At 38.4% G+C, this 20,915-nt stretch overlaps 1 protein-coding gene across 4 annotated transcripts in view; it reads left to right on the top strand.

Annotated features, from left to right (window-relative positions):
• The window catches only part of lrp8 (low density lipoprotein receptor-related protein 8, apolipoprotein e receptor), a 163,779-nt gene that overhangs the window by 22,865 nt on the left and 119,999 nt on the right, over positions 1-20,915 (top strand). The window lies entirely within an intron of this gene.

Raw genomic sequence — 20,915 nt, forward strand, 5'->3', positions numbered from 1 at the left:
ACTGAGGTAAAAAAAAAAAAGTCTCAACCCTGAAATCTATGATAAAGTAACTATCAAAGGGGCAGTATTATAAGTATTAATGTTACCTTCAGTTGTTATAAAACTGCTATATATTTCAAATATAACTTAAATTAAAGTTTACTTTCTAATTAAACGCGCATGTTTCTTTAAAAACTCCTGCTCTTTCTGAAGGAAGTCATCACAGCCTTGCTACTTTTATTTTTTAACCTGTCTCTCTGAGAATTGGCTCCTAACTTGAGCTGAGCTGATGCACAGTTACACTAAGTGTCTGCTAATTGCTGATGACTAGTCTGAAGGAACTGAGTGGGGAAGTTGCGGGCTAGATGTGCACTGTGAGGCGGAAGCTCAGAAGCTTGTAAACTGTAGCTCCAAGACAGACCTCTGCCTCGAAGGTGGCCCTCGGTCCCCACAGGGGACAGCTGAATGGTTGCCAATGGAGATTAAAATATTTCTCTAGGTATGTTTTTGATGAGGTTATAATATGATGAAAAGCTCACAAAGTCAATTTTACATAATACTGACCCTTTAATTACCACAGCAAACAGTGAAATATGGTAGATCTCTGGTTTACCTTCTTAAATGGATTGTTGGGGCTGTTCTTTAAATTACCAATGTCTGCAGAATGTGTACAAATATGATTAGAAATTGCCAAATTAAGCTAAATAAATTGCACTAACAGTACACAATCCAGAACTTCATGCAGCATTTCAATGCATCATGCAAACTTTGAGCCAACCACAGCAGAGTGTAGAAAACTGGCTTTCCCAAAAGCTGAGAGCCAAACGCCTAGTCGCAGAAGTGCGAGTGAAAAACGGCGCTGAAGAGGGTGTCCATTTTCACTGTCCTTTCCTTCTGCAGCTCCCATCTGTTTCTTTCCTCTCCATCTCATTTTACAGTTTGATTTATAATTTACATTCATTGTTAGTTCTCCGCTCTGTTTATCTGGATCCTGCAATAAGGCATATTTATCAGAGCAATTTGCATGTTATTTAAAACAAATTCCCTGCAGAGGCTGTTTGTCTGAAGCTCTCGTGCACGTTGGCTTGGTTTGGTCCTCCAACACACAGTCAGATCCTGCCAAAGCACAGATCTCGAGTCTGCCCTGTTTCACAGGGAACTCTTCCATTCCCACCCAAAAAATCTTGGGAGGTGTGAAGGTTATTCCATCCAACTGTGACTTTCGGCCACCCGCATGTGAACTACCATTGTGGGAGCCCATCTGTCACGAAGAATGGAGGTGCTATCTAAACAAGCAGGGTAAGATGCACACACACGAAGTGTCATGCTGAGGAAAGGGAAATGGCTGATTATCCCTCCGTTTGAGTGCACATGCAGTGAAGCAATGCAAAGACATAACACACAGCCAAGATTCTTGCTCTGCCAGAATAGAAGAAAAAGTGGCATAGTAGGCATATTATGCACACCTACTCTGTTTGTATGCTTTGCACTTTTTCTGTCAGCTGTGTAGTAAGCCGTTGGTTTCCTTTTTCTTTGATATGGTCCCTCTTTACCCAGTGCTACAACAATTTGAATCTCTTTTTGTGTGTGTGATTGAATTTGTGTTTTGAATTACTATAACTTAGGATATCAGTGATGCGCCATTCGGAATGGTGTTGCTGATATCAATTTTGGCCGACTTGGCTGGGCAGATATCCCTCACACCACAGGAAGAACTCTCATTCTAGAACAGGTGTGGTTCGTGTGCCTCTTAATGTCAGTGTTCTGTTGAGATCCAACACCCTTTTCTCTTCTTTTTGGGAACCAACCAAGCATCATCAACACTGAAGAAGAGCCTAGTAGCAAGATGGCAGACTTTGTTCATCACCATTCTTGTTGACTCTTTGTCTTCAGTTTAACTGGTAACACAATTTTACTACCATTTTCAAACTGTTAATCACATTTTAAGTCTGTTATTGCAATAACAAAATCACTTGCATGCTCTCAAACATTTTTGAATTGGAGTTCTGATGTGTGAAGGGGACATTTTTATAATTATTGATTTAAACTGTTCAATCTGCATTGTGTACACACATGCTCTCACACACAAGACATACACACACACAGTTGTTGTCACTCCTCTGCTCATGAACACTTTGAAGCCAGCAGAGCATGTACTCTGTTATTAAAAGCTTAGTGACCTCCATCTAAACAGGCCCAAATCTGCATTATACTGCTGATGAGAAAACACTCATCCTTCACTGTGAGGCTGTCACCTCATTAACAGGAAGAGAACCCAATCAACTCCTCTTGTCATCGCTAAAGCTCCATGTAGCTCTACTTGTCGAACATTGTGTTGTTAAATGTCATGGAACTCTGGAAATGAATGCAGGTGGGGCTGACTTGGATTCTAAAAAACTGGGATGCAAAATACTGACATGAACATTAGTATTCAGATCTGCTGAATATAAATTCTAAGATTTTGTTCATGCAATCTACCCTTAAGCCCAAAAGACAGATTTGGATTTGAAATTATTTTTATTCAACTGATTAGTGTGTGATGAGAAATTAGTCATCTATCAAAAGATAAAATTACATATCAATTAAAAAAACTATATATATATATATATATATATATATATATATATATATTGATTAAAGAAGGGATATTGGAAATTTACAGACATATTAAAAATCAATGGCAAAATCTTTACTTGCATCACATCAGACTATTCTTATATGTATATATACTGTATATATATATATATATATTCTTTGTTCATGTTTCCACTGATATTACAAGTTATCTTTGAGGTTCAAATCTTTGAGACTGGATGAAGTCAATGGCGTCTCTTTAATCTTTACCTTCCTACATAGACTGTCATGGAGCATTGCAAAATTGTACTATTGCTTCCTATTGAAAAAATATTGCTTTGAACCTCAATCTCTCTGATGTATGAATAAATTTGGACTTTACTGAGTTTGTGAAGAAAATATCAGGGAAAAAATAAACGTATTATTTCTGGATCCTGGCATTTCCAACACAGTTCCTCTCTCGTTCTGTTTTTGTCCACAACATGCTTGAAGGTATGCATAAAGAAATATATTCATTCTTCTTCTTCTGGCTACACGGATTTGTCACATAAAGTGTCAACACTCGTGAGTGTGTGTTAACAAAGGTTCCCTTTCGTGGCACCCAGAACCCATTCGCCACGCACTTCACAAAAGATGTGGAGTATCATCTTCTTACCTCCAAAGATTCACCAGACTCTAAGAGTGTTTAAACAGAAAATCAGACAAGAAACGGTCATTATTTATTTAACAAGAACTAAGGCCAAATGCAGAAGCTGTGTTCTTTTCTTCTAAGACACTTTTTTTTCTGAAATGTCAAGCTATTTCTGTATTGTACTGCCTTAAGGTTAACATCAGTTTTGCAAAAGCAGCCCTAGAAGGAAACAGGATTATATAGATTTCCACTCAACCTTTAGCAAACTCCGTCCTAAAGGAGATTCAATCTTCCTTACTAAACTTTTCCTTCTGAACTACTTTCAATTCTCTTTTTGACATTTAACCTCTATTCCTTTCATACAACCAAAACCATACATAAAACTCATCTTGTGCTCTCAACTCCCAAGATTCTACTTATCCCATCTAACTTTATCCTTGGTTCAGAAGGGACATCTTGTCTGGCTGCCCTTCCTAACATGCTTCTGTTCTCTTTCTCTCCCCATCTCTCTCGTCCCATCCCTCTCTCTACTTCCTCTGATTTGGTTTTCATTAAGTCTTAATCTATGTTGGAGCTCCAGTGTGTCATCCAGTGCTCATTGTGTAGGATCGATGTGTTGCAGCTCTCCTTCCCGGCTGGCCCTTATCAGCACAGACAAACCACAAGGCTCCTAATGAAGGCTGCCCCTTCTCTCCCTGCTAATTTTAAATAATGTTCAGCCTATTGGAATTTGACTCACCACTGCCAGCCAGTGAGTTGACCACTTCGGGTCCGGGGGAAAGTTTGGGTGTCAAACATTTCATTGGATGACTCCAGAAAAACTTAATTTCTAACAATGTAAGAAAAAAAAAAAAGTACCTGTGGAAATTTATCAAGGTCACATGATTGTGGACCCTGAAGGCATCTTCCTGTGTGATTGTAATCTGAACTATATTTTGTTGCCTAAAGCTTTAAGTGAAGGGAGTGGGTTGTGTTTTCTAGGTACTTGCTCCATCGTGTGACATCATATAAAGCCAATAAATAAGACAAATATTGTTTTTTGAGGCTCACAACTCCTTGTGAGCCTCTACAAATGCTGTTTAACATGTTTTTGTGCAAAATGCACATGGAGCTCAAAACAAAAGCAAAATATCTCATGAAAATGCAACTGAAGTTGCTAAGTGTGATTATCCACAGTGAAATGGGTCTTATACATGCTGAAAGGCCGCACAGAGAGGAAGAAACCATAATTTCCAAAGCAACCTGAAAAGCAAGTTTACAGTTTGGAAATGCTCTCAAGGTCAAATGCCCCACAGTTTCAACTGGGATTACCAACACAACTTTGAACAAAAGAGGTGGCAACATAAGCAGGTGTTTTAAGTGTTTTGCTAAAGGAGTAACTGATGCACTTCAAAAAATTCTAAAATTTCTAACTCCATTAACTGAATATTATATGAAGTAAGTGCAGCAACCTGTATTGAAAGTTATACAGCTGTATATGCTGTACAATAGCTGTAGATCTAGATCTTGCAATGAAAGCATGCCTTACAATGATAACTAATGGACAAGTGCAGTAATGATGGATAATCTTCGCCCTGCTACTGAGTGCCCCAACATTTTATCCCCCCTTCTGTGTTTAATAATGGTTAAAAGTCGTTAGTTTATCAGTTTGCATCCATATAAACATGTTGATGATCAGGACAAAACAATGCTGACAAAGGTGTTTTTATAAAAAGGCTGTTTTTTTTAAATATTTTTTGTGTAGTTTGATGTGAAAAATAGAAATGTGTTTCCAGTGAGCATTTTTCAATATTGTTTAGTTATTACGCTCAAAATTCAAATGGCTGATCCTTCCCCATTCCTTTTGATGAGCCTTTTGACAGTTCATTAAGCTGATACATGTTAACCTGAAAGGTCTGACAGAGCTTTTTGCAACTCTATTCCTGGTAGAATGGGGTTCTCGGTTTCTATTTTTCCTAAGAAAAAAAAAGATGTATACCCTTTTTTTTTTTACATGTTCATTAGTAGCACATGTTGGCAGTTAGATGTTTCCTAAAATAGTTTCTCCCTAGGTGACTGAAATGCATAATGCATCTTAAGTGCAGTCATTACAGGATATAGTGAAATGATGTTGCTCTCCTTCATTTAGATTGTAGATATTGTAACTGTATGTTAAAGAGGAAATATGCAGCTTTGTATTGACAGGTATTCAGTGTGATCTTGTCGTCATAACTTTAAAACATTTTTAAACGATCCATTTCCTTTTGTTAGCTTGTAGTGCTAATTTTTGGCAACAGCTAAATCTCACTAATAAATCAGCAATTGGCTGCTTAACAAAATTGAGGTAGCTAAAAGTTAACACAAACTTCCTTCTGCTTTCTTGTTCCTTTTTTTTTTTTTGTGCTGACTCCTGCAGAACTAACCGGTGCACCTACTCTGCTGCTCTGAGGAGGTGATCAGTCAAGGTCAGCATGGTTGGTCCCCTACCTCTGCTGCATGACTAAACACCTAGAGCTTTCTGTTTGTCTCATATTTATCCTCTCTTTCTTCAAAATCCAATTATTCTTACCCTTGATGACTTAATGGCTGACTTTGGGACTGGTGATCCACCCGAAATTCAAATTCAGTAACATTATGACTCCATGAGCAAGCACAACCTTTCTTCCATTTAAGAATAAATTATAATACTTTGGGTTTTCAAATGGTATTTATGATGTGAGAAACATGTAACTGTTCTGGTCATATCTTGCAGACGTGGTCTGTAATCCAGTTGGTTATTAAATCAATTGAGTACAATTTATTTATATTATGCCAATTCAAAATGTATGTCAACTGGATGTATTTATCATTAAAAAATTCAACTCGTATCTAATTATAAAGAATCCAGTTTAGTTAATTCAATAATTACATTTCAACCCTCTCATATAGTCAGATTCAGATCCAATTTATGCAGTAAAATTTAGTTAGTCATACCCAACCAGTTGGATTAAATTGTCAAGATTGCAGCAACCCCGTATCTTGAGCAAGCTTGTGGCAACATTTAAAAGGAACTACTTTTTTTTCTGCATAAGGAAACCAACTGCAACACCAAGTTAATCTTAGCGTCTAGTTGCTGTTATTGCAGAGAAACCAAAAACCTCAAAAATAAATAAAAAGATGTCAGATATAAAAAATCCTTGCTTTTGTGTTACTAGCTTACTAATATTTTACCGCACAGCGGTGTTTAGGACAATGCTAAAACGCTCCTTACAGATGAGAAAGACTTGTGAATGCTGACTGAAGTGTACACAACAAAGTGCAAGTATGCTCTTTAAACTTTTATTCAAGATTTAAAAAATCTCCAGCTTCTCTGAGGACATTTGTAAATGTTCTTTTTTGGGGGGGGGGTTTAATTCGTCGACTTTATTTCTAAATGTTCCAGTTATTCTGTAACATAGATTAAATGTAAGATAAAAACCCATGTTGATCTTGTTGTCCTCACCTTAACCATCTGACTTATCCAAAGAAAGTTGTTGATATGCTGATCCACAAAGTACCACTGATGTACGTAAGGCATAAAAAAGGGGATCTGCTTATATTCTGCTAAGGAAGTGGAAACTAAATTATGTAGTCAGTGCTTCTTATCTGTCCACATAATTATGTAAATGTTGCCAGGAATTTTTCCCAAAACCTGCTGACAGTGGATGGCATGGGAGAAGTAAGATTCTATTAACTTTATCTGTTTGACCACTCTCTTACAGAATATTGAACACGCCCCAGTCAGACATAACATTATGACCACTGGTATGTGAAGAGGTGCAATGGTGTCAGAATGGAGTAATGTGACAATTGTAGACATTATCTTTTTACCTAAAGATTAGTATATCCTATGATATAGTTGAATGTGTGTACAGTAAAATCACAAAAACAAAAAACTTTAGGACAGTCTGTAGGTCTGGGTCTGTAGACACCAATATGAGGTGAACTTATGGGATCTGTGGAAAGAAAGCTAAATCCATAGACCAGTGTCCTAACATTTTTTCCAGATTAAAATTTCTACAGTTCTTTGTCCTTTTCATCATTTTAAAATACAGCATTGATTACATACATTTGTACATTGAGATGGCTTAATTGTGAATCCTGGAAATAACAGAAACTGTAAAGAAGAAAAGAATAGAGAATATAGCTTAGAAGGAAAGAATAAAAGAAGCAACAAAGGAAATAATGAATGATTCAAACAGGAGGAATAAAGGACACACAAGACTAAAGACATGTGCAAAAAATATAGAAGGAATGAAATGAAAAAAGTATGGGAAAAAAATAAATAAAAACGTGCACAAAGCATGTGGAAGAATAGAAGGAGGAGAGGAAGGACACAAGGAAGCTCATAAGAAGTGACTCAAATGAGAATCCATCATTTTCCATCCCAAAACTTAAAATATGTTTTGATACTCTTTCTCTGATTTCCCTTCTTTTTACTTTTTGAGCATAATGTTATAACATATTTGTGTATATAAATCTGTTGCCAACTGGTTGCATCAGATGGAACTGAATTAAATGGCTGTGTGAGTCTGAATGTTGGCTCATGTGTTCCCAAGCACACATGTGATCCTGCTGCTGTGCAGGTAGCAGGTGGGTAAACCTCTGACTTTCCTCCATAAAAATATGACCACAACCTGCATGTGCCACACACAGAAAAGGCAGATTTTCTTGTTGTAAAGCATTTTTAAAAAATTGGTAAAACATTGATGAAAATACTAATGCTAATTTATTGTTAAATTATATGATTAAAAAAAATCAACAGCAGCATTTTTTCCCCTGACCAACTCTTGTTTCCTATCATTTGAAGTGCACCAGTTAAATGGCTGCTGTTGAGAATATTGATTGGAATGGGGACTGCCTATTTGAGCCTCTCTAAACCTGTGGGATCACCGTTCATGGAGGGGAATAACACGCTGTTCTGTCGCTCGCTGTGAAAATGTCATTACACCAGCTGTCTCAGGCCCGATGCCCACCGCAGCTACTCATCTGGCTGCTGAAAGTCACAGTCGCATATTGCCACACACACACACACAGACTCACAAAGCAGCAAAAAAAAAAAACCTGCATCGTGGGAGGATTCCTAATAAGTGTTATGCTGATATCACTATAATCTACAGCAAATAGAGTCATGATGATAAATGATGGATAAGAATGTAATATTATGTATTTAGGTTTTAGTTTCAGTCGGAGAGCTCAACATCTGCTGGTTGTAGAGAGGCGTGTTCCGTGCATACTGCCACATCTGCTTAATAGGACTGATGTATTGAATTAAGCTGGGATCATATGCATGCAGTGGGTTTGTGTTTGTGTGTGTGTCTGTGTGCTGGGAGGAGATGGAGAAGGTGGAGTAGAGTAAGAGGTTTGTTTGTAAGCATTTTTACTCCCCAAAGCGTGCATGTGTCAGATAATCTGCATGCATGGGTGTATAATAAATCTGCATCAATTAAATGTGAGAACAATATCAGTGTAGGAGATCAGCTGGAGATATGTGCTGAATAAATCATTTGTGAAAAAATATGCAAGGTATGCTCTGGAACCTGTATGGAGATAGATTTTTTTATTTTTTTATAGGTCAATTCTCTATTTAGCTGTATATTTCTATATAAAGAAGCGTAACAAATGTATCTGTTTTAAAGGAATCTTGCCATCCGTCCTTTCATCCATCTCAAAGTGTAAAGGTCAATGCCACTTCAGGCCCCTTGCCCAATTTACTAATATTAACATTATTAATGAAAATTGATCCATGTCATACTAAAAAAAATGAGAAAGTAACTTGTTAATATTAATGTTATAAATTTTAAGCATATTTCTGTACCCTGTGATTATTTATTGTATCTCTATCTGCTGCTGTTTATGCCTTTAGTGTAAGAAAACGTAATACATGGAAGACAAGCAGACCAGCTGCAAAAGTAACTGTTAAAAGGGAAGACAGACTCCAATATCGTCTTATTTTAGTTCATGTTGTTCACTAACATGCTGATGTTAATTGTTGGGTTGTGCTGCATAGACTTTAGGTACGTTTTCAAACATCTGAATTTCAGGATGTGTCATTTCAGGACATCATAGCAGTAAGTGTGTTATAGACCATGACATGATGGACTGTGAATAAAACTTGATGCTGAATGTTTTAAGGCTATCTATATATGGTCTTGTCTGTGGAACCTCAGGTGTCCCTTTGGTCTTTTTTTATTTCTCTTCAGTTAAAGCTAAGATTTCTTAGATAGTTGAAACTTGACAGCATGTACAATCCCCAGAAGGTGTGACCCAGAGCAGTGAGCAGGTCTTTATGATGGTTAAGCTTTTGTTAGCCACTGTTTCAGTAGGTATGTGTGTCTGGGTTTAAAGTGGTACCCTGAGGATCTGAGATGCTGTGGGCTTATCTACTACCAGCTCCTTTCATCTCATCATTTTATCCCTCTACCCACCTGTGGTCTGATTCTGTCACTATCTGGTAAATCGGTGTTTTACACAGAATCAATAATAAAGTTGAGCTTTTAGGAAATGTGTTGTCAATTAAACTTCACCTTGTTTTAATTATTTTAGATATTGTTTTTTTTTTTTTTTTTTCAATTTTTTTTCTCCGAAGAGTTTTTGCGGCGCTAGTGGCTCGTATTTTTTAGACAGTAGGCAGACAGGAAGGAGGGTGAGGAGAGGGGGAAAGACATGCGGCAAAGGTCGTCGGGACCGGGAGTCAAACCCGCGACGTCCGCGTCGAGGACTAAGGCCTCCAAACGTGGGGTGTGCTAACCCCCTGCGCCACCACAGCACGCCCCTTAGATATTGTTTTGATTAGGAAAGTTTATTGTTAACCACTTTCTGTCTGAAACTTCAAAACTTCAAAAATCCTTGTTCCTCTTCCTGTAAGTGCAGCTTAGGTGGATCTAACAATCAGTATTTTTGTGTGGAAATTGTTAGTGTTGTAAGAATTCTGAAAGCTGCTTACAGCATTCCAGGAAATAACAGGAAGGCCAGCAAAGTTGCTCTGTTTTACTCTTGAGCTTTTAGTGTGTGTACCCTGCCTCTAACCCCAATGTCTGCTGGAGATGGGCACTGAACCTGCAAGTATGAGTGTGTTTAGATATTAGATGGTAATACATCAAATACAATGAAAATGGGCGATTTAAAAAATATATATATGTTCATGTCTTTGTAAGCTAGTTGTGCCAATGAATATTGATAAACGTTTTATAATTATTGATTTTTTAAAAATCTGGCAATATCTTGGTTCACCCAAATGTTTATGCCTTGGAGAACGGCAACATTTATTTTGTAGTCCAACAATTTACAGTACTGCATTATATTGCTCAACATGTGCAGACAGATCTGGAATATGTCGGAGATTTAATTCATATGTCTTTTTGATTTCTGAAAACATATTTAATTAACATACTTGAAAACTTACGTGAAAATGCTTGTGAAATTTGTTGCTGGGATCCAACAGAAACTTGTCTGCATGCAGTTTGTTCTGAGAATTCATTTTCCAAAGGATGTATTGCTGGGAGGAAAATAGTAGTCTTATATTGAGATGAAATATTTGCATTTTGAGAATCTAAAAATAATTGCATTTAATAAAGTTGGGTGGCAAAACCTTACTGTAGCTAACTGCCAGACATGGAAAGCAATGCAGGTCAGTGTCACAAACTCTTTTCCTTTCCTTGACCCAATTATGGTGCAGACTGACATAGTGACTTGTATCCAATCATGTAGAGAGGGGGGATCTGTGAGAAGTGTGGGGAGCAGACATGAAATAGTGATGAGCTATAAATGATCTCGATCTTACATCTCGGTGCTTATTTGCCTTCTTTCCTCCAGCCCACAGAATGCATATTTTGTGCCTGCAGACTCTGAAGGAGGAGGGAGGGGATTCACTTGGTTTTGCTTTATGAAATGTATCACATCTATAGAGTTGGTATGAGTGGAATTATAGAAGCTGTCTTTCCCCCTGATCCAATGTGAGAGCTCAGCTCCTGCTTTGTCTTTTCCCTCCTGTGAATCTGTTTGCAGTTCCTGCCCTCCAGGCTTTGTGGGGCGCATCGGAGTCTGCTCATCTCTTCCTCCACCTTCATGATTGTTCCAGTCTTTCTTTTATTCACTCAATTATCTTTAATTTTACTCTTTATTCTGTGGTTTCACTTATAATTTTAGTAATAAAATATGCTGCATTAGATATATTAATAGATTTGTTGAGCAGCACAAAGTGAATGTTCTGCTCATATTGGTTAAATGATGATTTTTTTTTTGTGAGCTGTTCTCGCTAGAAAAACTGTTCAGCTTGGCTGCAATTCACCGCTGTGGTGAATCATTGCTTGTGATATATCCTTATTTTTAAACTCTGCCTGCTTTCATATGTAATGAACCACTGTCATCCTAGTAACATGAATTACAGGAACTGTTAGAGGCGTTGGAGTTTTGAGGAACTAAGCTACCTTTTGTTCCCATTTGAGTTGTTTTAGTCTGCAGAATTTATCCTTGATGTGATTCGTCCTAGCTTGCAGTTAAATATATTCCAGTTCAGTATAAAACGCGCAAGTTTCTTTTCTTAAGCAACGCTATATTCAGGTTGTGGTTGATCAGCTTTGGATATGGCTAATTGAATTTGCTGACCGTTAGCCACAGTGGTTAAACAAATTGAGCCTGAGAGAGAACTCTGCATTGGAATTATTTTTATCAATGTGTATCTGAAAAATGAGGCAATCGTAAGAGTTCCATTTTTTACCGATTTTAATATCATATTTAGCTGAATTTTATTGATCTTTTTTTTAATGTATGACTTTAGTCAAAATTTTGGATATTGTCTCAAAATACGTACATGTACATCCACAATTGTTTCTATTGTTGACTCAATCTGAAGCTTAAAACACAAATTTATCTCCCTTTTGGCTTCTTGTAATTATTTAAAAGCATTTTGTCTTTTTCTTAATATACATTTTAGTTGCATATTTGGTTTAAACTCTGTCTACTGGGATTGGAGTGTAAGTTTTTGTACATTTGATGAGGTTAAAGGTTGCTTGACTCTTCCACCCTGTGTGTTGTCGGTTTTGCTTTTTCCTTCGATTTTTGAATGGCAGCAATTAAAATAGTTGCAATTTATAAATTGTCATTGCAATCGCTTAAAATGCACACAGTAAAACACAAATCGAACACTAAAAAATAATTTAGTATCTGTGTTTGTGCTGAGGTTGTAAAAGGCACAGTTAAGTGCAGACCATTTTTATCGATCCAAAATACATTATGACTTCAGGTTTAATAGCTGCACCGAAGTACTTGTTCAATTCAGACTGAAGTTGTTATATCAGAACTATTATATTACAGATGCATAATTTCAGAGGTTGTAAAGGGGATTTGTTTGCCAAGCCACCTTCTGGCTACCCACTGGCAGTGTGTGAACATTTTGGGAAGAGCATCAGTGTGTTTATAGATGTGACTAGAGTGCCCCTGGCCGCTTAATAGCAGCACTTATTGGTTGCCGAACATTACCACCTCTGAGAAATGACTCTTTAGAAACGTGTTAAAGAGATCTGTCTGTTTAAGACGGCGCTGGGTGATATGAAGCTGTAATAATGATGAACGACGCACCTTAAACTGGTCTTTCAGTCTCTATTATAGCACCCACCCAGCAGCGTCCGGGTATTTCAACACAAGGATGTCACTTAGCCCTGCTGCCTGATGTGATGATATTCAGGGCGTCAGTCCGCACTCATCCATGCATGAATTCATTCATTTGGAGAGGGTCTATGTTAAAATATTAGCATAAATCTCTTGTGTGTGTGCCACAGAAACTGGGCTTTGTCATATTTCACAATTCTGTATAAAAGTATTAGCTTGGTTGAAAGGAGAAAACAAAAAAATATATATTTTACAACTTTTGATGGATTCATCTTTTATGCTCAGTTATCTGCAACAAACAAATGAACTGTTGGCTATTTATAATTTGTCAACTGTACTACGTTTAAACACACTGAGATTACTTCAAACATTATTTAATGGTCACTTGGTAGACAAGAGTCCAACTTCACAGAGATCAGCAACTTAAAAACTTCGAGGCAGTTTGTTTTATTCTGTTGGCTCATCATTAGGGTCTGGGTGTTTCTTTAACTGTTTATCTTACATGGTTCCTGCCTCTTTACCCAATGTTTCCAGAACATTAGGTACAGAGAAATCATTATCTTAAAATATCCTACTTTAACGTATGAGAACTTTGAAAATTTATTTTAAACCATCATTTTAGTCAATCTACTTAATTTATGTTTTTGATTGTGTAACAAAGAGTCAATGAATGATTGGAGCCAAACTTGACAGTCAGCCTCAAAAACATTTGAAAGAACGTGGTTACCTTTGTTGCAAATAACCCATTTAAAAGGAAAAGAAAAAAGGTTATTTGGCAACTAAAACAAAAGGTGATGTCTGATTATATTCAGTCAAGTACCTCAGTTTATTGTAGTGCTCAGATCATTATCATTTTTTAAATCATCACAAAAATAACCCTTTTTTTCATATACAATTTGTGTAAATATTATATTCTGGTAGATAAAGAATAGTTGCTGCTGAGGTGCTTTAAACAATGGTGTTGATGCAAAGATTTTGTCTTTGTATACATAAATATCCATCCATCCATCCATCCATCCATCTTCTTCCGCTTATCCGAGGTCGGGTCGCGGGGGTAGCAGCTTCAGAAGGGAGGCCCAGACTTCCCTCTCCCCAGCCACTTCTTCTAGCTCCTCCGGGGGAATCCCGAGGCGTTCCCAGGCCAGCCGAGAGACATAGTCCCTCCAGCGTGTCCTGGGTCTTCCCCGGGGCCTCCTCCCGGTGGGACGTGCCCGGAACACCTCACCAGGGAGGCGTCCAGGAGGCATCCTGACCAGATGCCCGAGCCACCTCAACTGGCTCCTCTCGATGTGAAGGAGCAGCGGCTCTACTCTGAGTCCCTCCCGGATGACTGAGCTTCTCACCCTATCTCTAAGGGAGAGCCCAGCCACCCTACGGAGAAAACCCATTTCGGCCGCTTGTATCCGCGATCTCGTTCTTTCGGTCATGACCCAAAGCTCATGACCATAGATGAGGGTGGGAACGTAGATCGACCGGTAAATCGAGAGCTTCGCTTTTTGGCTCAGCTCTCTCTTCACCACGACGGACCGGTACAGCGCCCGCTTGACAGCAGACGCTGCGCCAATCCGCCTGTCGATCTCCCGCTCCCTTCTTCCCCCATTCGTGAACAAGATCCCGAGATACTTAAACTCCTCCACTTGGGGCAGGACACCCCCCCTGACCCGGAGAAGGCACTCTACCCTTTTCCGGCTCAAGACCATGGCCTCGGATTTGGAGGCACTGATCCCCATCCCGGCCGCTTCACACTCGGCTGCGAACCGCTCCAGCGAGAGCTGCAGATCACGATCTGATGAAGCCAAAAGGACCACATCGTCTGCGAAAAGCAGAGATGAGATCCTAAGGCCACCAAATCGGATCCCCTCAACACCTTGGCTGCGCCTAGAAATTCTGTCCATGAAAGTGATGAACAGAATCGGTGACAAAGGGCAGCCCTGGCGGAGTCCAACTCTCACCGGAAACGAGCCCGACTTACTGCCAGCAATGCGGACCAGACTCTGACACCGGTCATACAGGGACCTGACAGCCCGTATCAAAGGGCCCGGTACCCCATAGTCCCGGAGAACCCCCCACAGGGCTCCCCGAGGGACACGGTCGAACGCCTTCTCCAAGTCCACAAAACACATGTAGACTGGTTGGGCGAACTCCCATGCACCCTCCAGGACCCTGCCGAGGGTGTAGAGCTGGTCCAGCGTTCCACGACCAGGACGAAAACCACACTGCTCTTCCTGAATCCGAGGTTCGACTATCCGACGGACCCTCCTCTCCAGGACCCCTGAATAGACCTTGCCAGGGAGGCTTAAGAGTGTGACCCCTCTATAATTGGAGCACACCCTCCGGTCCCCCTTTTTGAACAGGGGGACCACCACCCCAGTCTGCCAATCCAGGGGAACATAAATAATGTTGATAAATATCTGTTCATGCTTTCTGTTTCACAAAGACTTTTGTGAAAGACTTTTGTGGCTGCAGGCTTAAAAAACTATTTCATATTCCATTTGAATTTTATTAATTTCCAAAGATCTCTCATATAGTTGAAACAATTTGACTTATACAATTTAAATCCTTACTGAAAAATCAACAAATAGGTTAATTAGCATAAAAAGTGACACTCATTCTGGAAGGTTGGGCTTGAGGTTTTTCCATTTGTACCTTCTTGCCTACTATATGTAACCATCTGATAGTGAAAAGCCAAAACCATTTGGGCATGTGGCGAACCTCTAATGTCCCTGAGAAATCTCAAGATTGCAGCGCTCTGACTGTCAGGCTCTTTTCGACTTGATGGGAGTTGATGAAATTATAATTTCTTCTCCCACCCACACACCTCAACCTGATCCTTTTTTCTGGCAGGAATGCTGACGCATCTTTCTTGTTTCATTACACTTTTTTTTTTTTTTTTTTTTTAGCAGTCTACGTTTTCATTTTGACAGAATTTTTTTCTCCAGTGATTGAGGGGGTGGATGCTCATTCTCCATATTCTTTTCTAAGTTAAGAATAGTATGATTACTTTTTTGCTGGTTTTGTTTGTTTTTGTTTGTGTCTGGGAAATACTTTGTAGTTCTTCGAGCGTCTTCTAAAAAATGTTCTATCTTTTGCCTTTTCCCAGGCCTTGCAAGGCAGGGTCTGAAAACAGCTTTAGTTGAGCTAAAGCAGAAGGCATTCCTGGTGACCAATAGACAAACTACAATGACTCTGGCACACGAGGCAGTGGAGGGACACTCTCTTTGTGTCTGCCATTAATGTCTTTCTCTCTCTCCCTCTCTTTTGCTCTTTCTCTGTTGCTCTCACTTTTTTCCATCCTGGAAAGGATTCTTATGAAGGCAATGACCCCAACACCAGTTCACTATGGATGAACAGATGAATGGCAGTAAATGCAGCTCAGATGTTTCCCTCTTCTCTCCTGAAACCTCACACTCTAGCCCCCCAGATTAGCATTCAGACAATTGCCCTTACATACACCAGCACACCTGTTGTCCTCTTTTAAACAGCATTGCTGTTGTGTGCACCTTTGCTGTCCTTTCAGCCTACTTTTTGTATGTGTGTAAAAATGCAAGCAGCTGCATGTGTAGGTATGAGTGGTTCATATCCACTGTGTGTGTGGAGCTAACATTTGGGGGTTTTGAACCTGTCATAATATGATAACATCATTTGATAAATTTGCTTTTGTGTTTTCACCTAATAGGAGGAGAAAATGTGCTGTCAGAAATGGCATCAACATAATGCAACTGAACAATGATAATTACAGCAGCTGGCTGGATCTGTTTCATGTTCTACCTTGCGGAAAACCAGCTACCCAAAGCTCAGAGTCCCACACGGTGGCTTTAATCTCACTCCTACTTGCACACTTTGAGAAAGAACGTGGGTGGTGGTGTGATTCCTGACTATATCAAAGTAGGCTAAGCAAGATCTGGGAACACAGCAAAAAAAATCCACTTCTAAATTTGGCTCCAAAAAGGACAAAGAACACGTGAAATGTTGCTTTCGACCTCTGAGTTTCCAGCAGAGTAAGCAGCTTCTTATTTTTAGAGAAAGATGGAGTAAAATAGAAGTTGTACAACAAATTATTAGGAAATAAGATTAAAATATCACATTTGGAAAAAAAGGTAATTCCTTTGTTAAAGATACATTAGCTATTTTAATGCACATCTTGATAACACATACTCCATAGATCTGACAGAAAAAAGAAAATATTTTAAGGGAGATGTGCAGTGCTATATTTCCTAAATTACTTTTGACAACAATTGAAGAATGAAACAGGATTCAGTTAAAATCATTCTAACTTTAGCCAGATGCATAAATATGGACTAAAGCATTTTATGCTGCATTAAACACAAGTCACCAAGCATATTAAAGGCAAAAATCATGGCAATAACATAATTGGCTAACATTTATTGCTGTCAAGGCAGTTCTTCATGACTTGCATATCACATCCAGTAATACTGCAATCATAAAATTTGTGATTTATTGTGCAGCCTTAATAGTAATGCAAGCAGACACTAGTAATTTGCTTGTGTCTTTGGAGTCTTCACATTGGCATTTGTTCAATCAGAATGAGGTAGAGGAGGAGGTAGGTAGGGGAGAACACACTGAAAACGTTTTTGGAAATGCACATGAAAAATAAAGATTTGAGCGGTGAATGTTGAATTAGCAAAATTTAACGTTTTTTCACCGAAGCTACTTTTATGTCTTAGTAAATGTGAGTTGATTCTACTTTCATCAGGAGTTAACATTTGGAAAATTGTCACAATCCAAAGAGGGCAGGCACCTTGACTGAGGACAGCTTCAAGCTGTTTTGTACAAACCTGGCAAATCTTAGCAGTTAGCAGTTCATTTGAGGAGTGCTTTAGCTGTTGCATTTAAAATGTATTACAAATTATTTTCCTTTTTTAACCTCAACTAAGTTTACATCTCTCACCTGACATCATGTAGTACTAAAAATGTACATTTTGTCTGATTGGGTTCTGGCTTTTCCCTTATTGGTTACATTCTTGCTTTGGCAGGGTTTGTGTAGGGCAAAAAAATGAATATATACACATGCATACAGAGTAAGCTCCAGTAATAAAATGCTTGGCTGTCAGAAGGGCTTAGAACTGTTTTAGATGGTTTCCTCTTATATTCCCTTCTAATAAAAACAGGATTACCACACCCCAGCCTTGACATAGGGCTGTAATACAGAGGCATGACAATGACAGACAGTTACACATGGAGCTGAGCCTTGAGATTCACAGGAACAAGTCTCCAGAACAAGAGAAAAGCTGCCTTGCATTGATTTGTCAATTTGGAATCAGTCTTTCCAGTAGCTGCCTTTAATTCTTTGCTTCCACTATCTGGAAAAATAAGAAGCTTTTCGACATTAGGAGAAAGTAAACATAATTAAATAAGCATTGGATGTGCTTCCTATAAAAAAGACTGTTCCTAATACAAATAAATACATTTTTGAATATTTTTAAAACTAATTTACCATTTGTCTAGTTAAGCATGACCTACTGTAATTATTGTTACATGTGCTAAACTAAAATGGAAATGAATTCTAGGATTCAGAGCTGTGCAGCCTTGTATTCATACAAGATCATGTGTTATTTAAAGCATTTCCTAAAGGTTTTAATGGTTGTGGGTGACTAGTTGAAATGCAACAAGAAATAAATGTTCCTTGCACATTACACAAATATCCTTGTAACTCAATTTACGCAGCCATTTTTGTTTAATCATCAAAATAACTTACTGAGGTCATGGTTATATAGATTTGTACATTGCACATGTTTTCTTTAACTAGAATATCAACCACTCAGCACTGTCCATCATTATTTATCAGTACTGCACTCAGCACTTACAGAATTCACTGTGATACAAATGCCAGGTAAAATGCATTATTGATAATATTTAATGATGCAGAATTAGCATACGGGAAAGACTTGTGCTGTGCCTCGAGCGCTATGCCTTGCATAACATTTGGATTTTTATTTTTATTTTTTTGCCAGGCTCTCCCTGTGTTGTAATGAGGAATGTGTTTACGCACTCTCATTTCCACTAGAGTAAAGTAAAGTGCCCTCAGGCAGAGTCAGAGTGCTGAGAACGTTCTCACTCAGAGATGTTGTGAGGGTGTGCATCGTGAGAAGTCCTGCATATCGGTTTGAGCTTTTTCACATTTGTGTTCCAGTAAGTATATGTAGGCTGCGTTGTATTTTATTAACTTTTTTTAATAGAACATACATTCCATGTCTGGATTTTTGGTTTGTGGGTCCTTATTGCTGCATTGTAATTGATAGGGTTCTCTATGATCTTACCATAACAGTTTCTTTGCAAACCGACTCTCTTTACATTTATATGTTCTTTGCAATACTCCAGTGACCTATTTTTAAAGTTTTATAGTAAAGACGTGCTTCTCCTGTTTTGAAAGATATATTTTAACAGGATGATGCATGTTTGTGTTTTTCTTTCTACTTCCTAGTCAACCTACATTTCCTTCATGCTGGGGTGAATGTGTCCACCTTGCTTTGTGCTGCCAAGTTTACTAGACTGTTTCCATAGAATATTTTTGCTACCGCGCTTTTACTCCTACCCCCTCCGAAGCTTTTCATTGCCTTCCAAGTCTGACACATTTCCTTGTTATTAGCTGCAATGTTGCCAGAGAAATCAGAGGAGAGGAGATCAGAGCCATGTCCTTGTTTGCCTCCCTACTCGTCTTTTGTTCTCTGCACCTGATATTGTAAACGAGAAACTGAGACATTGAAGAGCGCAGTCCAAAACTGGCAGGAGGGGAAATGAGGAGACTTTATCGCTCCTGATACATTACAAATTGGCTTTGCAAGGTTACTTGCAGTACACCACTCATCTCTTGTCCCTCCTCCCTTACAATCATCCTTTTTGTGTTGCATCTATCACCCCAATTTCCTTCGTTCCTTCTCCTTTTTTTCCTTTAATTTACCTTCTTTGTCTTTTTTCTCCCTTCCACAGTGAGACAGCCATGAACAGCAAGCTTAAATCGATGTCATTGCTAATTTTTCAAGATGCCTATATAAAACTCACCAAAAGCACATCCGTTTCTCTGCCAAATAATGTAGTGGATTTCCACTTTCACTAGAGATGTATTTATTACAAGCCGGCATTTTTTTTCGGTGTACTTGATTGTTTACGAAATGCCAGATTAATCCGGTTAATGAGTTGAGAGACTAGAATCAAGCAAGAGAAGAAGCATAACAGATGCTTTCTCTGATGCTTTGTCTGATTTCTGCCAATGGATATTTTTTGATTCATACTTTAATGAAAGATTCCATTTAATTTGAGGAAATTGTAACATTATCTAAAATATAAGCATAGAATCCATTAGGTCATTTAATGTCTTCGTCATTTTGTGATGCAGCATCATAATGAAAGCAATGAAACAGTCTCAGCACCGTAGAGCAAAATAAATAGTTTGATACCTGTTTATTCCTCCTCACATCTGTTCCCCTAACATTTTTTCTGCAGATTGATTTTCTGTTTAAATGCCATTGCCAAAGGGGAAAAAAACGCAAAACTCATCTCTCAGGTATAGCAGCACCATTATGAGGCTATAAGTGAGGCAGCGCATTATGTCTTCAACAATTAATCTAAATCAATGAAAAAAGGGGAAAACTAAATGGAAGGAGCTGCATTTATGTTCAGCCGCTGTACAGCTTTATTTGTTTGCTCTTTATATTTTTTAATATTTAGCTTTGTTATTGTTTATTAGTTATGTCCTCTCTGATATGTGATGCTGCCTCTTTTTGGTCAGGTAACCTGTGAGAAAAGGGTTTTGATCTCAATGTGTGTTTTGTCTGGTTTAAGAAAGGTTTAGGACAAAAAATATAACTTTTCTTTTAATCCCCTAAAAATAGCTATTATTTCTACATGGTGAACATACAGGTCACTGACGACATAGGCGGTAGAAAATACTGAAACAACAATGACACAAGATAGGGATTGACAGGAGTTTCTAGGTAATTTTATTGCCTTAAGAAAACACTGTTCTAGAGCAACTTTTCAATGTGGATTCTGAAGTATTTTCATCTATTATGATGGAATGTTTCCCAGAGCAATAAAAGTGAAATGGAGTTTGAAACAACAAAGATCAGACATGGGGAGTGTTGCCGCTCACATTTTTTTCTTCTGT

Source organism: Xiphophorus hellerii, chromosome 9 (assembly GCF_003331165.1).
Source record: "Xiphophorus hellerii strain 12219 chromosome 9, Xiphophorus_hellerii-4.1, whole genome shotgun sequence".
Taxonomy (NCBI): Eukaryota; Metazoa; Chordata; class Actinopteri; order Cyprinodontiformes; family Poeciliidae; genus Xiphophorus; species Xiphophorus hellerii.